Raw genomic sequence first — 20,239 nt, 5'->3', positions numbered from 1 at the left:
AGTGGGCTTAAACCCATCACGCTGGGCCGAGCTTCTGGTACATCTTCGAACAGAGGTTTCAATGAGAGGCGTTGGCGCCAGAGTTTTGCGAGGCCTCCTCGTTTTTACACGTGTAGGGGGAGAAGGGACAACATCAGACGTAGCCCTCTCAGCATCATCCACAAATAAAGCTCTAGCGATAGGTCGAGTAGGTTCCGGTTCTTTCCACGTCAACAGAGGCAGATCGACATACTGGAAAGCGGTCCCAGTTTCTCTTTGACAAAGTGACCGGAGACATGTTTAGGCAGCAATGGCCTTGGCACCTCAAACACAACAGGTGCATTCAGCAGGTTTTCAAACGATCGCCTCCAGATCATTTCAGGGGGGCAGAGGGGGACTAGAGGGGACCTTAATCGCAGGTTGATCCAAAGCTTGAACCTCAATGACAGGAGGTTGATAGACCATAATTGCCCAATTACTAGCATCCTCCAGGTCCGGTACAATCTCCATCAGATCATTTTGGTCCACTGGTTCAGCCCCATCAATCAGAATGATAGGTGCAGGGGGCATCTGTGGCTGCACATCTGAGCTTGGTTGCGCCAAACTTGGTTGAGCAGAGGCATTCAAAACCATGGATTCTTGATCCTCAACGACTGGTTCTGCAGCAGGCTCATCCCAGTTTCCCCAATTGTCCTCATGCACCTCATTATGTGCAGGTTCAGGCGGAGGTGGCGGCACATCGTTCCACCCCAGAGCTGGGAATGGAGGCAGAATAAAAGGTGGCATCTCCGGGAAGGGCACATCAGGCAGGGGATGAGGATTGCCATTGATGGGTATCCAGTCTTCGTCTTGGGGCATCTGTTCAGCAAAATTGGCCCCAATAATATACAGAGGCGCCGTCCAAGACACCTTGGCACCACCCCAGGCTGCATAATCCATGAACACCACATCTCTGGGCACTAGAATATCTTCTGGAAAGGAAGCAAAGACTAAAGAACGCACAAGGTATGGATCCTGACTAACCCAATGATGAAATTTCCTGAAGGTGTTGACCGCTGCCCGAATACCTTCCTCGTTGCGAAGATCAAGCGGAATCACCAAAAACATTAGCAATCCCTGACGGCAACCCTGAACACCTCTGAAAGATTCGCCCTCGTCATGTTTCATAAATCGAATAAAACGATCATTGCCTAGAGGTTGGGGCGGCATCTGAAGAAGTGAGAATCTGACTACAGCACCCCATAGCTCAAAAAGACCCATCGATCTAATCCAAGGTTGAGCAGACCTCACCAAAACCCCATGAGCTTGCAGCCACTGAACAACTTCCTCTCTAGCGGCACCAATCTGATCGGGAGGAGGGATGTGCATTACCTCTGCTAACATGAACTCCTCATGGCGGCACACAATTGGGATATGTGGCGTCACAAAGGTCCGAGGCAAACGAGCATCACCGCCATCCACAATGTGATGGCCCGCCGGCACATACAGCAAAGGGTCAAGGGGGAAGTTAGCCATCGGAGAGGCACAACCCGGGCTTGAAGCAGACGGCGAAGACTCCGGCGGAGGAGGGGTCTCAGGCGGCGCAGTCGAAGGTGTTTTGGGACCAGGACTAATGGAACAGGGCGAAAGAGTTAATGCGGAAGTGCAAGAGGAGTCCAAGTTTGGTAAAAGCTGTGTTAGAGAGATATTCTCGGTAGGAGCTGAGCGATCCTCGGAAGTTGTAACGTTACCGGGTTTCGGTTGCCAAACCAAACTCAAGATCCGTGCAAACCTTTTGCAATCTTTTCTACCATGCCCCACCTGCAGACAAGAGGTACAACGCAGCTTGGACGTGCACACTGCAACAAAATGACCCTTTCGCAAGCATTTCTGACACGTTAAAATTTCGTCCACCATACCCGAAACCAAGTTATCAAAATCATCTGCTGCTTGCTGAGAGGAAGGAATAATAGAAGGCCCAGAAGATAACACCGGCTCTACTTGGCCCGTGGCACGTGTAGATGACGGCCCAACATGGGATGACACGTCCACATTCAAAGAGCCAAAATTCCCGCCCGAGATAGACGACGTCCATACCGCGCCTGGAAGAAGATCCCTAACCGTGCCAAAAGATATGGAGGGGGTGGTTGACGTCCACCGGAGTTCAGCCAGCGGCGGGGGATGGATGACCACCCTCTCATGCGCCGAAAGCGTGTACCTCGCATCTTCAATAGTTTGAATGCAATTCTGTGTGGCTAGATAGCGATAACCATGACAAGCAGGATAATTTTAGAACTTTTAAAATGAAAGCTTCTTGGCCGGGGCATGAGATGATCTTACCGAAGACTTTGGGGGTTTGGAGTGCATGGCCAACATGCCAAGGGCAACTCGATGTTTGGAAGGACTAACAATGATCCACTCAGCATCACATTCCAACTTCCAAAGTTTAAACTCACGGCCCCAATTTGGGCCCCCATTACCCCAAAGATGAAAGAAACATTTAAAATGATCACAAGAGAATGAACGGAGCTTGAGAATGATCATAGCCACAGCCTTGCAAGAGACTGGAAAACCAAAAACCATATCCTTGATCAGAAAAACCATAAACTCAATGGCAGAACCTCCAATGGCCGCCTCAATCGCTGCTGCCACTGAATCCTCATTCAAACGAAAATCATGTCGTCCAAAAGAAATTACCATGGTGAAGGAGCCCGTGTCATCCATGGGGTGCACCGGAAAGCCCGTAGATTGAAACACCTTATCCGCAAAGACAAGACCCTTGGAGAAGTCCAAGCCAAGGGTGGATCCATCAACAGAACCCATGGAGATGGGTTTTAGGACGTAGATCTCAAAATGTCGAAGAGATATAATGGAGAGGAAAGGACATTTGGTGTCTAGGGGAGGAGATCACCGAAGGTGGTGGCGATCGCCGGGGAGGGGGTGGGAGCGCCTATGCCCATTTTCTTTGAGTGAGAGATATGTTCACTCTTTCATGCTCATCTCTCTCGCATGCATGCTCCTTCATGTAGCTATCACTCTCTTTTCTCCAGCTCACCCGCATGCTCACTTCATGTTTCTCCTATCCTCGCAAACATGGTCTCTCGACGTCTCCCTTGAGAAGTTTCACACTCTCTCTATCATTATACATTACACGGTTTTCATTATCTCTCATGTCTCTACCGTTGTCTCGTATCACTAGGTACCTAAGCTTTCTTTTTCACCACCACACACACAGTCTCCACTCGTCTTTCACTTTGTGTGTCTCTCTATGGGATTCTCTCACACACCCTATATGTCTCTAGATATGAATCATACCACTAAAATTACTCTCTCTCTCTCCTGTAGACACAACATTTGTTGTGGTCTCCTTTTCGTCTCCATCCCAGACTGACATTATTCATTTGTTTATCGATCAGACAAACTCCCCCCTCTCTCTCTCACCCACACACACAACTCCTGCTTCCACTCCCCTTCCCGACTGTCGTCTCTCTCTCTCACACACACACAAAACTCTCGCTTTCGTACCCCCGACTCGTATTTCTCTCACAAACATTTATCGACTAGCCTCTAGATAGGTTTATACACCCGCACACTCGTGCTTCCACTATCGCATACATGTCTCTCTCCCGCTCTTTGTATCTATGTAGATTTTTCTTCCCTTCTTGAGACACGCCCTCTCGATCATGCACACACACACCGTCACCTCATTTTAAACTGATACCTCTCGCACACACACTCTTTGTGTCTTTGTCACACATGCACTCCGTCCTCCTCCTCTCTCCCTCTCTCTCACACACACATGGGCTTTTTGCAACAACTAGCAAGATGCCCATGCATTGCACGGAACATGAAGATGCATTTGTATGAGTAGTTTATCTTGTGGGAGAAAAGGATGAACAAGGGAAGGCCTTATTTGCAAGTGTGGAGAGGGGTGTGGGTATATTTTTGCAAAATTGCCATAGTTTTATTCCTATCCGTCAGATATAGATCGAACGGTCTATATTGCAGGATGGCAACCCGAGTTGGTGATGATCGGGTGCCTGCCATCATGCAATATAGGCCGTCCGATCTATATCTGACGGATAGATAGCAAAGTATGACAATTTTGCAAAAAGATACCCCACCTCTCTCCATATTTGCAGATAAGGTCTTCCCTCGTTCATCCTTATCTCTCACAACCTCATTGTTGAGCAATTAAAAAAGAAGCCACTGGAACAATCTGGCATAGTGGTCGGCTGGCCGCTACCGGCGTCGTCCATCCCCATGCCTACGCTCAGTCCGACCACCAATCGCCACCACGCCCAACTCCTACTCACCTCATTTCTCCTCTTTCTCGAGATATTGTTAGTTTTTACATATGGGATTACTCCTGCATGGATCAATCACAACAGATATTTTTTAAAATAAATGCATCTTGGTGTTCCGTGCAATGCACGGGCATCTTGCTAGTAGGGATAAAAACAGAGTTGGTGATGATGGTGGGCCTGCCATCTTGCAATATAGGCCGTCCGATTTATATCTGACAGATAGGAACGAAACTATGAAAATTTACCCGCACTCCTCTCCACATTTGCAGATAAGGCCTTCCCCCGTTCATCCTTTTCTCCCACAAGATCTTGATGTTCCGTGCAACACATGGGCAGCTTGCTAGTAAGAGTAGAAATTAGACATATACCACTTCTCGAATCTTGAAACCAACAACATTCCTCCCTTATCTCATCAAAACCGCCATCGGAATATATTTTGAGTAAAACATAACAATTTTTTAGTGATATACGTTTTTCAAAACTAGACATTTTTTTCTATCAAATCGGTGAATATGTATTAGTCTACTCAGATCGTGTGGCAACGCATTGGCACATTGCTAGTAGTTATTATAATTTTTGGACACCAGACAAATGGTGGAGTACATATACGAAGATAAGAGGCACACACACGCAGTCAGTCTCTCGCTGTCTCGCACACACGAGTACTACGTAAAGGCAACGTTAACAAATAAACCCTAAAACCCTAGGTGCACGATTGTTGCATTCGCGGGTACCGGGTACGTGGTGGAGCATACCTTTGTAGGAATAGTCAGCTCGCGTGATAATTTGATCCGTAGGAGTTGATGGTTGGGACCACAAGTGAACGACTTGGAGGCGGTGGCTCGCCAGTTGCCACAGATCGGGTAGCCACGTTTAAAATAGTATCTTTTTTAGCGGGGTTAAGAGTTCCGATTTTCAATGGCGCATTATAAGTACTAAGTAGTTTTTAGAACGATTGGTATGGAGCGAAAATGGAATTCATAGTACTACCTACTATGTACCTCCTTGGTGTATGGTTGTATGGGTTTATGTTGCAAGATGTTGAACCTGGTAGTTCTAGGGCAAATACTATGTTTAGATTTAGATGTTGGTTTTCAGTAATGAAAATCGGAAGGACCACAGGTGAACGACTTGGAGATGTTGAAACTGTTGAACATGCATAGAAACCGAGCAAGGCATGCTTTCACCGTCGCGGATCCACGGGTGTAGATGACGTCGAACTCATCGCTGGTGATGGTTCTAACATTGTACTCACCGCTGATCATGGAGATTTGGGACGCCATGGATTTGGGAGGAGGGTTAGGATTAGTGGAACTGCCGTAATGTGAAAGGACGGGACGACTAGGAGCGAACTGTTGTAAGGTACTGTACTAGTAGAAGACGGGGACGAGTAGGGCGTGCAAACGGCGTGGAGTTGCTGGCTTGCCCGGTGGATAAACGGCTGCAAGCCCCCAAAGAGTTCTCGAGAACTATGCGGGACCCACTAGATGTCATGTCTACTAGACCCATATCGTAGGCCTGACAGTATAGCTTCTGCCTGTTTGCACACCATGTCGGCGCGTGGGTAACTTCAATTAATTCCGTCAACCGTCGCGCCTCCCACGACCTTCGCCTCCCTCGCGCATTCGCGCCCTTTGAGACTTCGACCGGCTTTAAATGAGCAATTTTTTTGCCTACTCTGCATGCATGATACTCCCTCTGGTCCTTTTTACTTCCGTCAACCGTTTGCAAAGTGTTTGACCAAATTTATAAGTACTAAAAATATCAATATCTACAATATCGTTTCTTGTTTTGTGACATATCAACCAATAAGAGATGTGGGCGGTGCATGCTTTCAATGACTTGAGACTGCCAAACATGACATCAGTGGTTAGTTCATTGCATGCAATGCTATTAATTAGCAAAAAGACATTAAGTTTTCTCATTTTCCTCTCTGCCTTGGTCGCCGTGCACAACGTAAGATGACTTACACACCTAGACGGATGGATTAACCCAAATAAGCACCTCTTGGGTGGGTTAGATTTTTTGGGGGTTAGTTGAGTTCAAACTAACCCAAACTAACTCTAACACATGGATCCAAACAGGGCCAAGGTTAGCTATTAGAGTACTACTACCTCCCTTCTAGTTTAAAGGGCTCGATTCAAAATTTTGACCTACTCTTAGCAAGATAGAGGCGGTGGAATAGTTTTTGTAGTTCTTCACAAAAAAATGTGTTTAGCAATGCATGCATGAACACTAGTTACTCTAACCCCCCTCTTCTTTAATTCTTTGCCACATCAGCATGTTTGCTATTCCCGTGTGCATGATACCAGCTAAGATACCACCATTATGGCCAGCCTTAATCATCGCATGCAATAATTTAGTGCACCTTGAAATATGAACAAGTGTGGGGCATGTATGTTTTTAATGACTTGAGACTATACCTAGCCCAACATGCAAGATGAAACTTATTATGCACCATTCCCCATACCTGCAGGAAGCCCATTCGTCTCCAAATCTTTTCCTCTCCATATGTGGAAACAATATGCCTGCCAAACTCTCCTTCTCTCTCCGGCGGTCCCACCACTCCACCCCGTGTGGAAAAAAATCTGCATGCATGACTCTCCTCCCCCCGCGCTCGTCCAATCCGTTGTGACCAGCAATATTTCCACCCCTTCCCTCCCCCATAATTTACTCCAACAAATATGCCCACGTAGCTGTTACTTAACTGCAGGTTCATTGGGTCACTGACATATGGGCCCAACAGGGGTCTGGCCCACATGTTAGTGACGCAACTGGACCTGCAGCTTAGTCCATATCTTATGTAGGTGTGCCATTGCTCGCTATAAATACTGCGCCTCCCACGACATCGCTATCTCCTCCCCCTCATGTTCACGTTCATTGCTATCTCCTCCCCTCCCTCTCATGTCGACCACCATGGCATCGCCCCTCCCAAGCCCTAAGCGCCCCTCGGTGCACCGCGCGGACGGTCACGCGTCGTCGTTCCGTTCCTCGCCGCCACTAGTCGAGGAGGACTCGTCAGTGTTCCGCTCCTTGCCACGACGCGACGCGTCACTGTTCTGTTCCTCGCTGCCACTAGTCGAGGAGGATGCATTGGTGTTCGCTCCTCGCCGCGACGCGTCGAGGTGGAGGCGTCGGCGTTCCCAATCTTGCCAGCACGCATGTCAGAGGACGCGTCGGCTCCCCGGTATAAGGAGAACGCCGCGCTGCCCGTCGAGCCCCCCTAGCCTTGAGGAGCTTTGGAAAGAAATGGATGTCGCCTTGTGGGAGGCTTTGCCTCCAGCAGAGCGCGCCAAAATAGAGGTGGAGAAGAAGGCCGAGGAAGAGAAGCGCACCGCGGAACAAGCTGCCTGGGAGGCCTATGTCGCGTCCGAGAGAGTCAGGCAATTGGCTCTTTGGCAGAAGGCTCGTGCGAGGGCCGTGAGGGTGGCGGAGGACGTCCGTGCTGACGCCCTGAGTGTAGTCGGGCCCAAGCGCCTCATCTACGCTTGGTGGTACGTGGACCGGGTGCACGCTTCCAGCGAGGAGGAGTACCTGTTGGTGCCGGGTCACGACACCGGTGAGATCGCGCTCGCCCGCTGGCAAGCCGCCAATCAGCACCTCCCGAGTTGTGAGGCTGAGGAAGAGGTGTTGTGTCGGCGTGCTGGGAAATGGCCGTGCACCAGGACACTCGTGGCGCGCCGCAAGCTCTCCTGCGAGCGTCGTGGCTTTTAGTAGGAGTATAATTTTTGTTTCGTAAGGCGATCTCATTAGTTTTGTGATGCAAATGATAAATCCCGAACATTCAGGAATTATTAGAGTCCTTAATAAAGTATGTAAAAGGAAAGTTTGGAAACCTTGTGTATTCGTACGCATTTTGCAAGTACGTGCATATAGCACAAACTTTACTATATACTATCGCACTACACGTCTCTCTCTATATATGCTTGCAGACTGTGCTACTCCCTCCCTCTAGGTCAATAAGTCATCTTTGGTTGTGAACCGTGACCAAGAGGGAGGGAAGACTTATACACCTAGACAGAGGGAGTACTACTATTACTTATGTACGTGCAAATGCATGTTTTAACATTACGATGCGGTTTTTGTAAAAGTAGAAAAACATCACTAGTCAAGCTTGTGAAAGGATTCGATTGAAAACAAATGCAAAAATGCTCGTTTGATTGTTTACTTTTAGCTTCCTTCTCTGTGGTTATTTCTCTGTCGTACTTTGTACGGAGTATCTCATTGGTCGGAAAGGCATGCAAATTCCCAAACTGCTTCCTACACCCTGTATCGAATTTTTTGCCTAACAATTTGTGGCGTGCAATTGGAATTCCAACTTGAGTACTACTACTAGTAGGAGTACCAGGGGCTAGTTCTTTTAGGCTTCTATATTACTAATCCCATAACTACTACTCCCTCCGTTTCAAATTACTCGTCGTGGTTTTAGTTCAAATTTGAACTAAAACCACGACGAGTAAGTTGGAACGGAGGGAGTACCTCCATCCTGGTTTATTGGTCCCCATTGTAATCTGTGTCAAATTTTGATCATAAATTTAACTAATGAAATGTTAGTGCATGTCACATGCACTAACATTTTATCAATTAAATCTTTGGTCAAAATTTAGCACAAATTATAATGGTGAGGAATAAACCAGGACGGAGGTACTACTAGTACTAGTAGCTTAGAAGCCCAAATAAATGAGTGAGGCGCCTTAATGTTAGTCTCCACTGTGACTAGTCTTATGGGAAAAGCTGGGGAAGCCGCCAAAAGAACTGTTCGTAGGAGTAGTAGCTAGGGATACTAGGAGTAGTAGCTAGGGATCGAGTGTGCGAGATGAACCGGAGAAAGTAAATGTAGGGAGATGAAATGCAAAAAAGACAGAGGGATGTGATGGTTGCTTGTCCATTTATTTTACGAGGACACTTATTACTGGGAGTGGTTGGGTTTTGTGATATGACGGCTTTACTGCCGCGCCACGAGAGAGGTGAGACTCCCGTGCAGCGCTGCCCTCTACACTAGTACGACTACATCGGTCGTGGTTTATCCCCCATTGAATTTGACTGAAGATTTAACTGACAAAATGTTAATGCATGTCAACAAAAATAATATCGTTGGATTCGTATTTGTACATAGTTTTGAATGAAACTCCTATAATTTTAGGTGATATGCATCATCATTTATTGTACTATATATAATGTTAGTTCAATTTTTGGTCATACTAATCTATAGTAAGGTGCCCGTGCATTGCACGAAAGAGTGAAATGCATTGATCGGGGAGTTGTTTATTTTGACAAATGATGTGGGGGTCATCTCATGTGTAACGGGTATCGATAGGTTTGTTCGGATATTATTTCTTCACTAGAGCTCACAAACATCCGGGTGAAATAGATAAAAAAGTATCTTTTGCAAACAAAAGCGTTCAACTGTTCAACCTGCATCCAAAACTTGTGAATAAATAACTCTTATTGTGCTTTGCATGAAATGATCTTCAAGAATTAGTTTTTGAGTATCCATTGTTATACATGTTGGCTACAGATGAGATGGCACTTTCTTATAGAGTCACGTCCAATCCATTTGATTAATTGCATGTATGATTCTTCCTCTATAGAAAGTTAATTGCATCCTTAATCTTGTATTCTAAGTACTCTGTGGGTTTCACTGTCAGTATAGTGTACATGACTTGCAGGCTGGCTACAGATTCGTACATAAAGTTAAAAAGAAACAAATCCATGACTTGCAGGATTGGAGTTAGCACTGATGGCGGTTCGTAGTCGTTCCACGCTCGGGCATTGAAGTTTGTAACTATTTTAGATTAGAACATATTGCTCATCCGGTGCTAGTAGTAGAGCAGAGTCCTACTCCACTACTACTCTACTCAAGCAAGTTAGGGCATAGTAGCAGGTACTATAGGGAGTACCGATACTGTGATCACTCAAGCAAGTTGTCTGACTACGATATGACCCTACGCTGCTGGTATGTGTCTCATAAGTCAAGCGGCGTGCTGTAATCATCATCACATGTCCACTTCCCGCATCATATATTCGCTTCTCCATTTTTGTCCGCTTTTCCATCCTCACTAAGGTGCCTCCCCCCTCGTCCAATCTTCCATCCCCGCTAAGGCGCCTCCCCCCTTGTCCGAAACCCAAGCACTAACAATGGCAGAACTGAGCAGCTCCCGCCGAAAGAGTGGCTGGAATTCGCTCCCCACAGAGGTAATCAAGCTCATTATTTCGCGTGTGGACAATCTCAGTACCATGCCGCTCGCCGCGTGCTTGTTGGGGCTGTACCGTTTACTCAAAGCCCTCAGGCCGGAGCTTTTTAAGCTAGCTTCTTGCTTGCTGATGCCGCCTGATCTTCAGAAACAGCGTGTCATGCAGCATAATGATTGTAGGGTGGCGAGCATCAACCCCCTTGACTGTGATCCGATCCCCGTCACCCTCAACTACATTAACGGTATGTACTGGGTCGGCATGAACATGTCTTGGATGGTGCTCGTCGATGGTCGCAGCAGCTAGATGCTCGTGGAGGTCTACACCCGGCGATTGATTCCCTTCCTTCGATTAATACTGCACTACTTTGGCACCGTTGCCCAGAATACTCGGAATCTTACAGTAGCCAACATGATACCAAGTTTGATTTACTCAAGGTTGTAATCTGCCAAGTGCCCACAAGATCTACGAATTATAAAGACTTCATGCTAATTGCGTTCTTCAACCACGGTCTCGCCTATCTGACAGGTCACTGCGGTAAGTGGATAAATCTGCACGTCCATCGCAGGATCATGTATCCTCCATGGTTCTCTGATGCCATTGAACACAAGGGCTTCATTTACGCTGTCGACTCCTTCTATGGCTGGACGTATTGCTGGCCTACTCCAGTCAACGCTACAAACGGTTGTTACAGCAGTATGTTACTTTCCTATGATATCATGATGGCTTGCTTATATTACTGTCAACATTTACTGAAAAAATATTCATGCTCATAACATGCTGTTCTTAAGATTGACTACATCAAGAGCCCCTTTTTATTTGACTCCAAATTTTTTTATGTTACTTTCCTATGATATCATGATGGCTTTCTTATATTACTGCCAACATTTACTAAAAAAATATTCATGCTCATAACATGCTGTTCTTAAGATTGACTACATCAAGACCCCTTTTTTATTTGACTCCAACTTTTTTTCTGTGGGTTATTTGACTCCAACTTGATATGATGTGGTAGGCCGCCTGGTGTCCCTACCCTTCCTAATCCCAGAACCTTTCAAAGAAAAGCGGCATGGCAGTTGCAGGTGGTTCCTGGCTCGATCAGACGACGGTGAATGATTGATGATCGTTCGCGCGTATCAGACGTGTTGTTTCGCGGAATACAATCACAGTCACTTCATGGTCTTTGAGCAGGATCCCAGCTTCTCTGGGCCTTCAGGAATTTTTTACTGGAGGTTGGTAAGTAGCCTTGGTACATGCTCTCTTTTTGTCGGACTGAATTATCCGATTAACTAGGAGATAACCGATGGCAAGGATCATGATGGCAGCGCGGTTTCGTTCATCAGGCAAAATTGTGTGTACACAACATACCATGCGTCTCTGCATGCACCATACCCTGATATGTGCCACCACGCTCTGCAGCCCAAAGTAGGAGAGAGGGTCGCAAGTATCAGACTTCAACCCGCTGGCTGGAGTTCCCCCCGTCAGGCACCCATCTGGTTCAAGTCGTTAGCCAATCTCCACAGCTTAATAAATAGTAACGTCTAACTGAGCCAGTTGGTTAGATGTGTACACTTGGTGTAGTAGTATCTTTATTTAGTTTGATGCATACACTTGTTTTTTTGGTAGCCCTTTTGTAATGATGGCTGATGTTTGGTTTGGAAGAGAGAGCTGCGTCTTCACTCTTCTGGCCTTCTTACTGCTTCTGTTGCACCCCCAGCCCTGGTTGCTGCTGCTGCTGTTTTCAATGTACAATCAGTAGTATATTTCGTCTGTTGGTTGAATAAATGTGTTGTTAGAACGACAAACACAATGTTTTGGAAGTCGTTGCACGGTTCGATCCTTTAGTGCCCCATACCATACGTAGCGCATACTATTTTTTGTACGGAACACATTTTCCACTTGTTGATAACATGCAGCCCACTGATGAAGGCCCAATAGAGAAGCCCATAATTAACTAGAAGGGAGGCTCTCATATGAATCCGGCCCAGGTACTTGCTCATGGTCCCCTAAACATAAATAAGTAAATAAATAAATAAAGCTAAATGCTCATGCACCAGTTCTTTAAATTCACGATTTGACAGGAGGATATTATTTCCTATGATAGTGTCGTTACATTCAGTCGATATTATTCTTCGGCAAAGATAGCGACCAGTCTTCTTTCTCCCAGCATTTTCTTTCTGCAACCAACGGACCCATGCAAATTGTAGTCAACATCGTAAATAGATCCGGTCAATTTTTATTTTTCAATAAGAATGTCCAACCCAGCCCAGCACATTGGCAACAACATTTTATCCTCCGCCTTGGTGCGCTCGCCGCGGCGCCGCCGTCCGGCCCTGTCAACATAGTTTTTTTTGAAACGGTCCCTGCCAACATAGTGAATCGGGAGAGGACTGTAGTTGTGACTATGGCAGTACGAACCCACCAGGTCCACTCCCGAACACAAGCAAGCGCCTCTTTTACTACTTAGATGAACCCCTCGTTTTTTTACCCTAATCCACCCTGCTGATATCTGGGACCCACATCATTTTCAACGTATAATCAATTAACGACAGAATTGCACAACTTTTTTAGTAGAAATTCGGAAGAGCCGGCTATAAACTGGGTTGTGCGGTCTCTATGGCCCGTCTAACAACATGACTAGCCCACCAGTTTTTTCTTTGGGAAAATAGGTAGCCCAGTATTTCTTTTTGAAGAATACCCAAGCTAGGCCTATTTGTTTTCTCCGACTTACTGGGCTGCAAATCTTTCAAGACGAGGAGGGATGCATTCCGGCCTGGCCAAAGAGTATGGTCAATGTTTGTTAAAAGTAATATCAAAAGGGGTTGAAAATTCCAAAAAAATATAGCAAATGGGATATTAGTTTCTTTTTTTGTTTTTGTTCTTCACCGATATCTTATACGTATTGCATTGGATTTAACATGACATAGTACTAATTTATTTTTAAATTTGTTTTAGTATGGCTACTAATATTTGGATTAAGAATATTTTGTTCCGAGCAAAAATTTGCGAATTTTCAAAATTTCCCACACATTTAGTTAATTTTTTAACCCTTGTACTCACTAGAAAATGGCAGCAATTCTAAAAATGGAAAACGGGCTGCAATAAATTCCATATGAATTGGAAAATGAGTAAAAGTTATAAAAATAATAGCAAATGGGCTGTACATGCCACAGATTTTGAGGCTGGCTTGTTTACGCAAGGCTTTGTCAATCAACACACTATTCTACCAGCAGTGACTGTTGGATTTCCATCCAACGGCCGACGTGCTTCTTCAATATCTGATCTTCCTGCTCCACCCGCCTAAACTACCATCGGCGGGACTGCCTGCTCCCTCCTCTTGTGGCCCGCTGTGATGCCGCGCAGGCTTCCCCGGCCCACCCTACTCCCTTTGCTGGGCTGGCCGCACGAAATCCACTGCCTCCTTATTACGCGAAAAAAATGATTACTCCCACTGACATCTGGGGCACACCGGTTGGGAGGCTGGCCTGTGGGCCTACTAAGTTGACGCATACGTAGGTCTTGTCAACTTAGTCAACATACGATTCTAGCAGCAGTAACTGTTGGATTTGAATCGAGCGGTCCTGTTGCTTCTTCAATCGCTGCTCTTCTTGCACCAGCCACCCAAACCAGCGCCGGCAAGACCGCCTGCTCCTGCCTCCAGTGGCCGGCTATGCTACTGTTGAGGCCTCACCGCGCTCTACTACTCCCACCGCTAGCCAGGCCCTGCGGCCACGACAGCCTCACACCGCAGTCGAACCAGTGAACCCTCGTACTCCTCTCCGCGTGGGCATCCACCGCCGCGTCTTCCCCGGCTCCGCGTCGTCCCCTTCCTAGGCCTTGCCGTCGTCCACCGCCTTGGTGCTCTCGACGCGGCATGGCCAATGTGGTCAACGACCATCTGGGACCCATCGGAAGAGTACTATACATGGAGAGGCTGACAGCTGGGTCCACGGCCGCAGCGGGGTCCACGGACACAGCCCAGTTTTTTTGTGATTTGCCAAGTAAGTCGCTTTGTCAGGCCTGTTGGGCTACAAATCTTTCAAGACGAGGAGAGCTTCATTCGACTGGCCGAGAAAATGGCCTATCAGTAATGAGAAATGGGTTGTACATTTTTAAAACACATCAAACCGGCAATTAGTTTCAAATTCCTTTTTTTTCATTTTGAGATTTTAAATTGCATTGATTTTTATGCGTGGACAATTTGTTGGATTTTATAATGATATATATTTAGTTTTAAAATCAATTTGAATGTGACTCGAAATTTCGGTATTAAAAAGAGTTCGGACCGCATCGAAATATGCAAAATTTCGTACAATTTTTTAACTGTGGCCACAATATGGGCTGTAATGCTAACAAAAAGAATATGGGCTCCAAAAAAACCTTAAGAATTAGCAAATGGACTGTAAATTATTAGAAATAATGGCAGATGAGATGTATGCTGTTTTCCACAGATTTGAGGCGTCCCTAAAAAAAGGTTGACACACAAGCAGTGACCTTTGGATGTCCATGCAACAGTCATCGTGCTTCTTCAATATCTGCTCTTCCTACTCCAGCCGCTCAAACAAGCGCCAGCGGGACTGCCTGCTCCCTCCTCCCCGTGGTCGGCTGTGCTGCCGCGCAGGCCTCACTGCCCCACCGTACACCCATCGCTGGCCTAGCCATCCCTCTACTCACCCACACCTGCTGTTATTCTCTGGCGACGACAGACGAACCAGTAAACCCTCGTACAGTCGTACTCCCCTCTGCGTGGGAAACAACTGCCGAGTCTTCCCTGGCTTTGTGTTGTTCCCTTCCTAGGCCTCGCTGTTGTCCACCGCCCTGATGCTCTCGGCACGGCCTGGTCAATGTGGTCAACGACCGACATGCATCTGAGGTGGACTGTGCATGGAGAGGCTGACAGCTGGGTCCACGTCCGCACGCAAGGAAATGCCTCCTTATTACGCGCAAAATAATGATTCCTCCACCTGACATCTGGGACCCACCGAAAGGGCCTCTGTATTTCGCAAAAAAAATGTTACCGCCACTAACAGCTCGGACCCACCAGCTATATCTTCTCACGCAAGGAAGTGCCTCCTTATTACGCACAAAAAATGAGTACCCCCCTGCTAGCTGGGACCCAATATAGTGGTAGGCTGACTTGTGAGCCTACTAAGTTGAAGGGGACGGTGGGCTTTGTCAACTTAGTCGATATGCACGATTCTAGCTCCAGTGGCCGTACGATGTCCATCCAACGGCCGTAGTGCTTCTTCAACATCAGCTCTTCTTGCTCCAGCTGCCCAAACCAGCGCCGGTCGTGCCTCGTACTCCTGCCTCCCGTGGCCGGATACGATGCGGCGGAGGCCTCACCGCCCCCTACTACTCCTACCGCTGGCCAAGCCATCCCTCTACTCGCCCACACCCCCTGTTATTCTATGGCGACGGCAGCCTCACACCGCAGCGAACCAGTGAACCCTCATACTCCTCTACGTGTGGGCATCCACTACCGCGTCTTCCCTGGCTCCGCATCATCCCCTTCCTAGGCCTCGTCGTCGTCCACCGTCCTGGTGCTCTTGGCTCGGCATGGTCAACGTGGTCAAGGAACGGCTTCCATCAGACGTGGACTGTACGTGGAAAGGATGAAAATTGGGTCCACGGCCGCAACAAGGAAGTGCCTCCTTATTACGTGCAAAATAAATATTCCTCTACCTGACAGCGGGGACCCACCGGACGGGCCACCATATTTCGCAAAAAAAACGTTTCCCCCTGACTGCTGGGACCCACCAGCTACATCTTCACACGCAAGGAAGTGCGTCCGGGCAAAAAAAATGATTTGCCCCCCTGACTGCTAGGACCCACCAGCTACATCTTCGCACGCAAGGAAGTGCCTCACAGTCGGGACCCACCTGGTCGAAGCTTACGTAGCGTTGTCATTCTGGTCGCGAACGTGTACGTACATACTGGTCGATGTAGAGGCGCGCACGTGTCGTAGCAGAGGCGTGCACGTAACATGTACACGTACGTACAACGGCCGCAAGAAAGTAAATACGGCCACGTACGTACATACAGGCGGGGTCTCGAATGCCTACTCGCGCGTACGTATGGCCATGGCTCGTGTACATGGCTGGGTTGGAACGGATAAACATCGTTGTCGTCGTGTTCATGGGGAGCCAACCGGCTGGGTCGAAACGGAATGTGTCATCGTGTTCATCGGGAGGGCTTGGATGGAACAACCGATGGAAACGAGGCCTGGCGTACCGCAGAATGGAGGAAACGACCTTGTGTTCGACCAGCCACGTTCGAAACAGGATCCTGTTCATCGGGAGGGGTCTGGCGTACCGCAAAACGGAGTAAACGGACCTCCTACGGTTGAAACGGGGGTCCTGTTGATTGGGAGGGGTGTGGCGTACCGCAAAACGGAGGAAACGGACTTGTGTTAGAGCGCTACGGTCGAAACGGGGGTCCTGTTCATCGAGAGGGGTGTGGCGTACCGCAAAACGGGACTCCACGGGATACTATTCATCTCCACCGTCGACCCCCTTCAGCCTCCACGGGCTACTGTTCATCCACCGTCGACCTCCTCCAGCCTCCACCTACGACTGTTCATCCATGGGCTCCTTTTCATCCAATCTCCATCGCGTGCTACTCCACCGGCTACTGTTCAACCAACCCTCTCCACGGGTTCCTGTTCAACCACCCCTCCATGGGCTACTGTTCATCCGGCCCTCCACCATCTACTGTTCATCCTGCTCTCCACGGGGTGGTCCTGTTCATCCTGCCCTCCACAGGGTTCTGTTCATCCAGCCCCAACCTGCTCGATCGATCGGGGTCTTGTTCATCCAGAGGCAACACCACGGGGTCTTGTTCATCCACCCCCACCGGGAACTGTTCATCCAAACCCCCCAGCAATGCTCACTGTTCATCCAGAGGCAGCATCGATCGGCTTCAGTTAGCAGCAGTAGCGAAGGAATCGCTCGATCGGGTTCAGTTAACAGCCATCGATCGATCGCTCAGGTTCAGTAACGCGTAGCCTGCAGTGCAATCACTCGGGTTTAGTTAAAGCCCAACGTCTCGCTCGGGATTAGTTAGAGCCCAACGCCTCGCACACACGTGCGTACGTACGAGAGAAACGCGCATCGCTCGGCCCCCGACCACCCACCGTAACCGGGGACTCCCTGATATGTTCCGCGCCCTCGCTTCTACCATGGTTTTTTCCATCATGGATGGCCCAAAGAATGTCATGCAGCTGCGTCTCCGGCCTGCCCAGGACGAAAAGCCCATTTTCTGTCATGATTTTTTGTCATAGAAGTAGGAGCCCAGCACATCTATGATGATACCGGGTTTTGTCACAATTATCATCATAGAAGTGTCATAAGTATGACCGAATTTTTTTCGTTCGGCCCAAAATGTCACGGATGTGTCTTTTTTTGTAGTGAGGCTCGAAGATATCAAAGCAGAGAAGTACATGCCAAGACTTACAACATTGGTGAACTCGTTATGCGCCTGCTGGAGAAGAAAAAGGACAAACTCAAGCCCAAATGGGAGGGTCCCTTCATAATTGACGAAGTTCTCACCGGAGGAGCATACCATCTTCGCGATGCATCAGACAATCGCCTCAAGCCGAACCCCTGGAACGCGGCCAGACTCCGAAGATTCTATGCCTAGCGCCAAACCCCTCGTTTGTCCCCTCCTCCCCTATAGTTTCCATTTTTCTCTCTCTTTTCCAATTACTTTCTTCTTTCCCGCTTTAACGCTTTGGTATGGCTAGACCGCACACCATTGACACATACATCTCTAAATATGTACATCACTTGTACCCGGGGGCTTCTTGGACAGAGGTTCTTATCATTCCTTGAGCATTAAGTTCCTCACATATGAGTTTTTCCATATGTACCTTTTCTTTGCCACTATATGCATCGATATGACTTAAGTTTTGGCCAAGTTGGGTTGCCTGGCTCCTGTGCTTATGCCCTACGTTCCTGTTAGTTCGGCTAGGGCATAAAGGGAGAACCTCTTCGATTGTTACTGTCGGGTCATCTGAATGTGTACCTCAGACTAGGTGAAGCCGAAAGCTAGCGTTCTTAAGGGAATATTTGGTCAGTAATTAAAGATGTTTTCTAAACTCACTCCATTGTGCACCCCCAGAAGTTATACAAACTGTGGTGCTCGCATCACAATTCGGACATGTACATTAAATGCATGCACACCCAGGGAAAGGAACCCTTAATGGAACTATTCTCTCTGGAAGATGTTTCTTATGATATCAATGTAATGTAACAAAGCTAGCCGGATACAACTTGTCTGTTCAAGCAACTATGACCCCTACGCCTAGTTTTCCAGGCATACCCCGGCCTATTCGGCCGCGACGGTATTCGGAAACACTCCGCACCATCGGGTCCGGAGGTTGAAGCGAAAAGTTCAGCCATGACAAATGATATACAATTCAGCTAGAGTTCCACATACTGAGGAAAGTACACAGTCATTTGGACTCAAACACTTCCTCCTCTACACCTTCCAACAGGCAGTCTAACTTACAATCCTGTTGGGAATATTTGGCGGCCACCTCTACTTGGTCATATACTAAACTAATGGGAATTTCTTTCCCATTTGACCCTAACGGTCCAACCCGGGCTATGTGATTTGGATCCAGCTTGGTATATCGCGTTTTCACCATGGCCCAGGCCTCTCGCGCGCCCTCTCAGCAAGCCGATATCTTCCATAGTCGGATACGCCGTTGTGCTCCCTTGAACATCTCTAGAAGCTCCTCCATACTTCCTGGAGGGGAGGCGTATGACCATAAGGCCTTGGCCACGCTCCGCATAGCCAGCCGGGCATGCTCGTGCACTTGCGACAGTCTTTGCAGTAGATCACTCGATGATCCGGACACCTCCTCTTCAGGACAACCTGTGAATATACCTGCAAACATGACTATATCAGTCCCATTTATCTGTGAACTACTTTAAAAATAGTTCGGACACATACAGAATATGCCGCCCCACAGCTTCTTGTTCTCCTTCACGGAATTGGCTAGCTGGGCTCAAACATCTTTCCATTCTTCACACAATGTAGTGTTGGAATCATGTAGCTTGTTTTTCTCGTCTCTGACGCGGGTCACCACATGCTCGCCTGCGGCGTGTTGCCTTTTCGACTCTTTTTCTCCCTCTTGGGCAATCTTCAACTTCTCTTCAAGTTGATCGGACGACCCTATTATGCGATCAGCAGCAGAATTAGCACAATTGGTATACAATTATTGTTCCTCGGTGGAGGGGAACATTACCAGAAGACGACTTCTTAACGTTTTCCAGTTCAGCAGTAGCAGCATTTAGCTGCGCCCGGCACTGCTCCAGCTCTTGGGCTAGCAAGCAATTCTTCTCTGTAAGAACCTGGTCGTACAACGATCCTTAAATCAGTTGTGCCAACTGCTTTCAGTCTTGGGGGCTACGGTCATATGGTTATTCTTTTTTGACAAAGAAAACATACCTGCACATCTGTCAGATATTGCTTCATGGCTCTTCTAAGCCCATCTCGAGCAGCTTGGATGTATGCGTCGCCCGAGCTAAAGGCATTAAAAGCCTCCTCCAAGAACTTGGGGTCTCGCAAGACAGCCCCGCAGCACCGATGGTTCATGGCAGTCTCTACCTCTGAGTTGGTGACGGACATATTTTCTGAACCCTCGGCCGAAGGGCAGTCCGGCGCTGTTCCTGCACCGGCCCCAGTCTCGTCGATTGGATCTAAATACCGGTTGTTGGGAACACCACCGACCAGGTCCCCAGACACAGTTCGGCGAACCCTCTTCCTGCAACCAA

Source organism: Triticum dicoccoides, chromosome 3A, assembly GCF_002162155.2.
Source record: "Triticum dicoccoides isolate Atlit2015 ecotype Zavitan chromosome 3A, WEW_v2.0, whole genome shotgun sequence".
In the NCBI taxonomy this organism is placed as follows: Eukaryota; Viridiplantae; Streptophyta; class Magnoliopsida; order Poales; family Poaceae; genus Triticum; species Triticum dicoccoides.
This window is presented reverse-complemented; position numbering follows the sequence as displayed.